Source organism: Egretta garzetta, unplaced genomic scaffold (genome assembly GCF_000687185.1).
Source record: "Egretta garzetta isolate BGI_Z169 unplaced genomic scaffold, ASM68718v1 scaffold7, whole genome shotgun sequence".
Lineage (NCBI taxonomy): Eukaryota > Metazoa > Chordata > Aves > Pelecaniformes > Ardeidae > Egretta > Egretta garzetta.
This window is the reverse complement of record NW_009260350.1, coordinates 4,683,445-4,693,547: the sequence shown is the minus strand read 5'-3', so window position 1 is coordinate 4,693,547 and position 10,103 is coordinate 4,683,445.

The window sequence follows — 10,103 nt, the reverse complement described above, 5'->3', positions numbered from 1 at the left end:
TCCCCGTGCCCCGCGTGCCACACCACTCCTGATACAAGCCAGGATGCCCTTGGCCCTCTTGGCCACCTGGGCACATTGCTGGCTCATATTCAGCCGCCTGTCAACCAACACCCCCAGGTTCTTTTCTGCCGGGCAACTTTCCAGCCCCTCTGCCCCACGCCTGTAGCATTGCGTGGGGTTGTTGTGACCCCAGGGCAGGACCTGGCCCTTGGCCTTGTTGAACCTCACCCCATTGGGCTGGGCCCATGGATCCAGCCTGTGACATCCCACAAGGGGCAGGACTGGGCAAGCACAAGAAGGACAAAGGCAGGTGACCATGTCCTTATGGCATCCTCAGCCCATTCAGACTGACTTGCTCTGGGGCTGTGCTGAAGCCATGTGGCGTTGCTGAGCCCAAGTTTCCCTGCAAAAACATGGCTGATGTTATTCATTTGCTGGAACAGCCAGAGGGTGTCAGGCCACGAGCTGATGGGGGATCCGTGACACAGGTGACGGTCCAGAGAGGGGCTGGCTGCTCTTGCCCTAGTGTCACTGTAGCTGCTGGTTCCAGCTGCATCTCATTGCATCCTGGGAAGCACCAGGGAAAAGTTGCTTTTTGGTTCTCTGCAAGGTCCAGCAAGAGACTATCCACCTTCTGGGAAATTCCCTGGTGGGCAGAAGCAGTGCAAAGCACAATGGACAGACGTGTGTGTAGCATCCGCTGTGCTCCCGTGGGGACTTTCCTGGAAGAGTCATGACACTGAGATTTCCCTGTGCCACTCAGGGATGGAGCTCTTGATCTGGGGCAGAAGCAGCCTAAATCCCCCACCCTGTCCACGACACCGCTGCCTTGGCAATGAGCCTACTCTCAGGCACAGCCAAGTAGAGCCTATTCCTGCCTCTTCTCCAAAGATGGTTTTTCTGTGGTGTCCAGCTCCCATGGAAACACAAATTCACCCCCACAGCAGAGCCGCCCACGTCTCAAAGCTGGCAGTGGGTGATTTTTGCTGCTGATGGCCATGGGTGGTGCAGGCATCCTTTCTGGGGGGACAACCTGGTTGGAGATGGATTTTCTCCTCTCTTCTCAGCCAAGGGGTTGTTTCCTCAGTGTGGAAAATGGGGGCTGGCATGCCACCCTCCCGGCAGACCCTGCTAATGCCAGCTCAGTCCTCCCCATGTCCTCTGGTGGGAGCAGAGGCTTTTTGTGCCTCTGGAAATGCCTGATCCCTGAGCTCTCGGGGCTGGATGAGAGCAGGTCCTAGACAGCAGCTGGGGGATGTGAGGACAATGCATCCCCATCCCAGTTTCAAGAATGCTCTGAGCCACAGGACAGCTTGGGTAAGAGATGGGATGGAGCCTGTTCAGAGGTTCCTTGATAAAGCTGTGCCAAAAGGCAGCAAATACCTGAATATTCACGGGTCGCAGACCTGGTGTCCTGGTGTCCATCCCCCGAGGTGCACAGCCATTCCCACCACAGTGCTTCGCTACCCTGCACAAAATAATGTCTCATATGAGGTTGGTTCAAGGGAAGGGATGGAAGAAGTGCTTCCTTGCCACAGGTGGTACCTCTGCTGGTGCAGCCACCCGGGGAATGGTCTCAGCCAGGTCTCCTTCATGCACAAGAGATGCTTCAGCCTGTCTGCGGAGTGGAGGACCTGGTGACACAAGATGTGGATGCTCAGCAGGCCTGGAAGGCAAGACGCATAATGGCGAGGAAGGGAAAAGCCATCTGGATGAGTCTTTGCCCTCGAGGGCTTTTTCTGAGTGTCCCTGGGGCTCAGCCACAGCAGCCGCCAGCGCGCGCAGTGTGGCCAGGAGCAGCACGAGGGCGGCTGTCGGGCTGGGGACAACTGCTGGTGCAGGCATGGCCCTGCCACATAGCCCAGCTTCTGCAGGCAGCAAGATACGAGTGGGGCATTCAATTTGGGAATTTCTTTGGAGTTAATAACCACACTGTGAAAGAAGTCGGAGTCAAACACTCCCCCCTGACCGCACTGATTCACACAGCCCCGGCTGGGAGTACGAGCAGACTATATTCATATTCCTTTTTATTTTTTTCCCATTTTGGAAATGGAGAAAATTTGTTAAGTCTTGAAGGAAAATGTTTTTATTTCTGCTATAATAGCAGAACTTTGTATCCCTGTTTATCCTTGGCATGACTGCTGCTTTCATGGTATTGCCTTCAAGAAATAGTTTCTCATTTGTACGTTTCTCTCTGGAGAGGAAGGTCGTATCCTTCATGAATGGGAAAACTAATTAGAGAAGTAATTCAGCAGTTGCCTGATAGGTCAGATATCGGAAATAAATATACAGCTTAGTGCATTATGATGATGGCAGCTTGTGCTCCTTTAGTGAGTCATGAGGAACACACGTTGTATGAAGAAAAGATGAATTTTATCACCCACCGGCGGAGCAGAGGGCAGGGAGCGGCGCAGCGTGCTCGGCAGCAGGCCGCCTCCTGGCTGCTCTTCCCCTGAGGAACCTCGCCTCCTGTCTGCAGGCATGAAGGGCACCATTGCCAGGGGCTCAGGCGTGGTCAGCAAAGCCTGTTTGTGGAGAGACAGGTCCCAGCTGAAGGACGAGGGTCCCGTACGCGAGACCAGGACCCAGAGAGCTGCCACGTCCCCATCTGTCCTCTTGTCCAGCAATCTGCACACCCTCAGGCTCTGCCGGGACTGGGGGGCTGGAGGGATTCTCCACGCATGATGCAGCTGAGCAAGTGGATATTCCTCTTCCCCAAACTTTTGCAAAAGGTGCAGCTGCTGTTGTTTGGTGCGTGGGCAGGAAAAAATCATAGAAATGAAGCCCCGCTTCAACAGTGATGAATCTCCCCAAGATTTCTTACGATATCTGCTGGGTTAAGGCACTTCCCAGGCATGGCAGCACTGAGCAGCACCTTTGGACACCCTCTCCCATCCCTCTGCATCCTGCAGGACGCACTGGCACCTCATTCCTTGCTCTTTTCCTGAATGTGGCTGTCTGGGAGTGGGCTGAGAAGGTTTGTGAAACTGGCACCGTGTTTGGAGGCTCATTAGCGGATTTGTACTGCCTGCAATCCTTTGACTGACAGTCCAGTGTTACTGTGGGGATGCTCATCTCTGCAGGTCCCCAGCACCGCTCTTAGCAGGGGCAGGGGCAGGGGCAGGGGCAGGAGCGGCATCTCCCAGGACAGCGCCCTGTGGGTGGGATGACATGGTGCCCCTCCACGAAGCCTCAGAGATGCAGGGAGCGTGGTGGGGCCAGCAAAGCGGCGTTTGTGCTTGCAGCTATTTACTGCTTGCAAAGGAGCTACAGCCTAAGAACTGTTCACAGGAATGGCTCCAAGTAACAAATTCATTCGAGAAAGCTGCAATCTGCTCATGGCTAATTCAAGAACAGAAAGAGAGGAGGGCTGGTGCATGTGATGAATTATTCACATGGTGCTGAGGGGGGCGAGTGAGATCCGTGGTGCAGAGGTGTGATGCAGGCATGGCTTGGACTTCACAACCTCATGTAGGGTGTAGCCTAAACTGGCCCCAAGCCTGGGAGCAGATTCATCTCCTTGCTCTTGAAACAGGGAGAGGCAAGCAAAATTCCTGACTGTCAAAGCCAGGTCACAGGCAGTGAGGTACCACGGTACGTGCCCGTGCATTGGCACGTGAATCACTGTGCAGCAGGCAAGGAGGTTGCACCTGGGAGGAGAAGCAGACATGTGCATTAGATGCTACTGAACTGGGAAATAAAACCTCCTGGCAGCCCAAGAGGGTCCGAGCAGCCGCCCGAGAGAGCAGGTTGCACAGCATAGGAGTGTGCCTTGGTCTCAACAGCTTTTGGTGGTGCTGGGTTGCACTCCGGTGGTGTACCTGTGACTGGCCAGGCCAGGCAGGTTACTGACATTGAATTGCCTAAATGTGGCTCCAGAACTACACAAGAGATGGGAACAGAAAGGAGTGAGAAAGGGAAAAGTTCAGGAGGACAAAAATGGGACTGACATTCGACAGAGATGCTGAAGATCATGGTGGAGCTGGGCTGGAGACAAGGAAGGAGTGGGAGGAATGCATATGGGAGGTGGATGGCCCAAGGGTCCCGAAGCGTTCAGTAACCCTGACTCTGGGAGCCACAGACACAGACAGGCAGACTGATGAAACGGGCATTTTGTTCTGTGGGATTGGACACAGCAATGGTCCAGACCATCCCACAAAGGCATCACTCCCAGGGCTGGAGACTTCTGAATTGTCACAGCCCAGCCCAGCTGGGAAACCTGCCTTAGGGCTGGGGCTATGCAGACACAGGGCACTGCTTCCCAGGAGTCCTGCTGGACTAAGGAACTTCTCAAATGGGATGTCAGCAGGCACAAATATAACCTTGGGCACAGACCAGCTTGGGGAATTAGACATCACCAGCAGCCATCTGGCCACTGCTGCTGGGGCGCTTAATGCTAGACGGGAAAAATTAGGTCAGTCAGGACCAAGAACAAATATTTTTGGCCAGGAGTGACCAGAAAAACAAATCCTTAAACCAAAGATAGCCCAGGTGAAGCAACAAAGTGCCATTTTCTCATAAAAGATATTTTTGCCCAAGAGTCTCCCTGGTCTCTGTGGATGAGATGGGAATGGAGCAGAAGGAGGGTGACCACTCTCCATCCCCTCTTCTGGAGTGCCCCTCGCCCTCGCTCTGCCCTGCCTGTGGTCAGCCCTGGCTTATGGTGGCAGTAGGTTCTCTGCAGCTCCAGCCTGCCCTGTGTGACGAGGCTTTGGGCATCCCACTCCTGCAGAGGCCATCTCTGCTCCTCAGAAGCCTGAAGGGCCTTTTAGTGCCCCGTGCTCCAGCCCATGGTGCACTGGATTTGGCTCTCCCCTTTCTTTCCGAAAGGTAATGCTAGTTGGTGGCAGGTCTCCTTGCTGCAGGCCTCAGGGAGGGGAACTTCCATTAACCTGCACAGTGCCTGTGAGAGGAGCCACTGACCCTGCTGTTTGTTACGGCTTTGTAATTTAATTTGATTTTATTGACTTGTTTGTCACAGCCTGGGAGCAATCCCAGCAGTGCACGGGAGGCACTGCTGGCAGTTGTGTGCTCCTCCTGCTTCTCCTGGTCAGCCTGGAGCAAACCCCGGGGGCTCAGAACCTGTGCATGGGATGTGAGCAGACCCGGGGGGACATCATACCCATCAGCCACCATGCTGGGCTGTGTCTTTGGGAGGGATCAGGCTGATGGTGCCTGTCCTCCACGTGCGTGATAGGCAGCCTCAGAGGTGGCTCATGCATAAGGGGCAGCTTTCTGCAGAGCTCTGATCTCTAGAAGCACTTTTGTATCTCAGCAGCATTTTCTGAGCAGTGAGGAGCATTAGGATAGGGAGTGCTCCATTAGATGGGCCTTCCCAGAGCAGGAGCAGTCCTGCTGTTGGGATAGACATTGCCCATCAGAGGGCAGAAAGTGCTCCCATGTGATGAAGACCCTGGGTGAGGAAGGTGGGAGGCGTGCGGTCCTGCTGCGGGGACCCCACTAGGAGCTGCTGGGCTTGACCGCTGTGCAGATGCCATGTCTACTGACAGGCCCACACAGCCAAAGGAGCAAGTTCCACCATTTACTTCCAAGTCTCTGCTCTCAAACCCTCCAGCTGGAGGGAGCCTTTGATCCAAAATCCAGTGCCAGCCTGGTCCTGGAGGCAGGCTTGGTGTGCTCCATGGCATGCAGGACCCTGCTCGCCCTGGTCACACTGCAGATGCTGTACATAGGTGGTCAATGTGCTGACTGCAGGTCACCTCATGCACCCCAGCATGGACCTGCCAGGCCTCATCCGCTGATGGTGATGCCACCAGACGCTCCAGTCGAAGGTGTAGCACCAAGGGTTGCATGTGTGGGATAATTCTGGTTTCTGAGAGCTTGAGATTGGCTTCCTCCCAAGGTACCAGGCAAAGAGTCTCTGCCAGAATCGCTGCTCAGCGGCACGTGAGTAATCTTGTTATCTCTGTAAATGTACAAGACCTGCTTCGGTCTCACTAAATCCCAAGACGAAAGTGTCTTCTGGTACTGGGGAGGTCCCACAGACGCCTCCTGCAAGAAGGTATCGCTTCTTCCCACGGGAGCTGCTGCTTTCCAGTTTCACTGGGTATCCTTGGATTTTGAGGCAGGGAGGACAGATGCTGCCAATCACTCTTTGCTAGATCATTTATCATGTCATCATGCACCTCTTACCTGTCCCTTCTCCAAAGAAGCACCCCCAGGCTGTCAGACCTCTCTTCACGGCTGAGCTGCTCCAGGGTCCGGGCTCCTGGCTCAGCCTGATGTTCTCCAGCGGGAGTTTAGCTCCACTGCTTTCTTCTAGTGGCTCCATTTGCTTGGTTTAAACCACGACATCAGCACAAACTGAGATTTTCCACCCTCCACGTTTGCCATCAGACTGTGGAGGGGCATCACATGTGGTTTCCTTTCCGCCCCTGCCACGGGACGCCTCTTTTCTGGCTCTGGCTGTCTGAAGGCCATGGACGTCTCCCCCCCGTCAGCGTGCCATCACAAGGAAGGTGCTGGGGACAGGCGTGAGGCTTCTTGGTTTACATGTCTGGGACATCCCCAAGGTGCCCAGGGAAGCTCAAGCTTGGCCAGAATGGGGCATCTGGAGAGAGCGCTGCTCACAGGCAGCACCAGGTTTAAAACCCTGGGTAGTGTGACACTGCTGGGTGGAGCATCAGGATCTGTTGAGCAAAATCTAGAGGTGGCCTTGGGCAGACCCCCAGCGTGGGTGCTGCTGGAGATGCTGCTCCACGGGGAGGTGGGCACCAGGCTCCCCTGCCAGCCTCCCACCCTCGCTGGGAAAGCTGGGCCCACAGAAAGCAGGGAGACTTGTTGCATGCCAGGGCTGCTATCTGAAGGAGGCTGCAGCACAGCTGTTTTCTGAATGCTCATTGTTTGCTGTGGGAGATAAGGCTGCTGGGAGTGCTCTGATAGCAGGGCTTTCTGCAAATATTTGGTGACTGCATTTGATTCTCTCTGAACAGAGACCACCAGCGTGCTCTGTCTCTAATGGAGTGATTGTTTTCCAGGTTGTCAGGGAAATTCTGTTTGTTGTCTCCATCTGGAGCTGTTTTCAATCACAAGCTCATGTCCTCAGCCCACATACGTCTCGGTCTTGACCCAGCCTGGGACTGACCCAGCAGTGCCAACCAGAAGAGGTGGAAAGCCCCTCAAATACCCTCCTGGCCAGGAGCACAAGCGGGAGCTGTGATGCATCAATGCCTGATGGACTATCCTCATGGTCTGTCTGGTGACAGGGACACCTACCAGCATCTGTTTGCTGGTCCAGGCTGGTCCAGAAGGGCTCTGGGAGCAGAGGAGTGCCCAGGGGGCACCCAGAGCACAAGGACACCCAGGCTGGTGCCCCATTATGACACCCTGGGGTCTACCCTGCTCCCTGCCCAGGCTTTGCTTCAAGCAAGTCTTCTCCAGCATTGCCCCAGCTGTGAGGAGAGCTGTTCCCAGAGGCACACACCATACTCCCCCTTGCTTGTCTTAGGCTGTTTCTCCTGCCCTCCTGTTGGTCAAACTGGCATCCCACACAATGGACCTGCAGGACGTTGGGTGGCTTGCAGAGAGCTGTGGTGGTCCCAGAGGCCCTGCTGCTCCCAAGCCCTCCAGACCATTCCCTCCAGGTATTGCTTGTGACTGTCACCCTGGGATGCAGCCTGGCTCCAGAGGTGGCTTCTCGCCAATGCCACATCCAGCAATGGGAACATTACGTTTTGCTGTTCTCTGGCAAATGCAGTCGAGGTTTCTGGTGGCAGCTGGGGCGCAGCAGGCTCCAGAGGCACGTCCCCACCTGCAGAAGCTCTGAGCATGGGGCAGCCCATCCATAGGGAGAGAGCACAGGGTGATGAGCCCCCTGCTCTGCTGCAGCAGGACCTTCTCCTTCCTCAGCTTCCGCTGCCCTTGCTGGAGAACAAGGAGACTGCACATCTACTCGCTGGTGGATTTGCCTGAATGCCTGTCACTGCAGGAGATGTCTTGTTTTCTTGGGAAAAAATGTAATTATGAACAAGGCTTTGGCCTCTGTCCTGTGTTGAAAGATCCCTTCTTAAGGGATACCAGGGTTTCCCCAAGGAGGTAGGGAGCTTTGCTGAGCGAGGATCTTTGTAAGCAAGGTGCTCTGAGCAGGGAAGAAGAAACAAGGGACACACAAGTTCCAGCAAGGATCCTTTGTGGCTGCCTGGTCTCCAGCATGTCACAGCCGATCACATTTCAGACACTCAGCCCTCGTACAGACACAAGTTGCTTGCCTTCAGTTCAAGCATCCTCGGGACAGCATCCCACTCCGGGAGACGTGGAGACCTGGGGACGGCAGCGCTCCGGTGGGGGTCTGAGCACTTGGCTCCCCTGCCCACTCACGAGGGCATTTCTCTGCTGGTTAAAGCTCCTTCCAGCACAAAGTATTTTCTCCTCAGGAAGGTGCTTTTGTGGGATGATTAAGTGAGCCTGCAGACTTCTTATTTGTCAAGGTAGACGTGTTGAGCCCTTTCCAGTCCCTCATTTCCCCATCCATCTCACCACCGAGTAGCCTCCAGGCTGCGCAGGCAGGCTGGGTGCAGCATGCAGGTCGCTTTTGCCTGTGCTGTACTCAGCGGTGAAACCACTGCCCTCCTCCCTCCATGCCCCAGCCCACCCAAGAACCGCACTGGGGGTCCTGCACGTGCTTGCCACGGCCCGCAGGTGATCTGCAGAGCCCCATCTGCGGACCTGTAGGACCCCTTGGCGAAGCACTTGGCAGTAACACAACGCTTAGGGGAAAGGGTCCAGTTTCCCAGGCGATCCCAGTCCCTCTCCGACACTGCTGAGAGCTCGATGTGATTTATCAACCCCTCCATTCTTTGCGTCAGCTACAAATTTTTTATGAATGAGTTTTTAATATGTCTGTTCAAATCATTGATGAAAATATTGACTACTTTAAGCCTCCTGCTACAAAACATTATGAGAAACACAGATTTAATGACAGCTCCCCATCAGCAACTGCTGCCTGAGCTCTTATCGAGTCCCAGTCTGTCTCACGCGTCTCTCCCTGACGCAGTTGAGTGCTCATTTTTAATCAGCCGCGTAGCACTAAGCCAGGCACGTTCCCCAAGCTGAAGTATATCACATCTATTCAGTTAGTTGTATCAGCCACACATGTAATCTCCTCTGTGAATGAAATAAAGGCTGACAAGACCTGTTTTCCATAAAACCATATTGATCAGGCTTAATTCTCCAGCTCCCTTTCAGCTGGCTCCGGTACCGCTTTCCCTCGGCTTTGCCCATGCCTGGAGCTCAGGGGCAGGCTCACCCAGCTGGCGTCTCCTTTGGGATGGTCTGCTGCAGCTTTCCCCGTGGCCTGAGGCTGACCGGGGATGCTCCTGAGCACCCTCAGCACCTTCTCCAGACCTGCCCCTTGTGTCACATATCCCCATTCGGCACCGTTTAACACCGGCTTTGATCTTAAAACTGCTGGTGAGTTTTTCAGCATCCTCCTGCGATACAGACACAAAGGCAGCCCAGAAACAGTTATTGCATTTCTGCCCTGTCAAGAGTTTGGTCATCTCTATAAAGAAAACCTCTGCACTACTTTGTTTTTTGTTCAGAGAGCATTTCCATTGCCGTCTCGCTGTCATTCATTCACCAAGTCATGCATTTTTAACTGATGAGTGTAGCTTCTCGTATCAATTTTCTGTACTTCATAACTTCTAATTCAAAATCAATGGTTATCTATTTCCCCCCCTCCACTCCATTTTGTTATACATTGCTTTTTTTATTTTTAATAGCTGCCTCCACTTCATCACTGAAAAGGATGGGCATCCGGCCAAACATATCCTCTTCCTTGATTATGGAATTATGGCTCTTGCCTTGTAAGAAAAAAATCCCTGGTTTTGCTTCCATTTTTTCTGTCAATTTTTTATCCTCCCCACTCAATTCTGCTTGCAATTCACCTCCCTGCTGGGGATGTTCTCCTTCTGTAGCACCGGGCGAGCCACTTCTGGTTAGGGGTCCTTCCGTCCACCATGGCACTGGGGAGAAGCCTGGCTCTATCTGCTTCTCCAAGGTCCCTTCTAGCTCCATCCCCACTAATTCTACAACTGTGCTAATTGCAGGAGTCTTTGAGCCATTTTCACGCTTGTGATTACTTT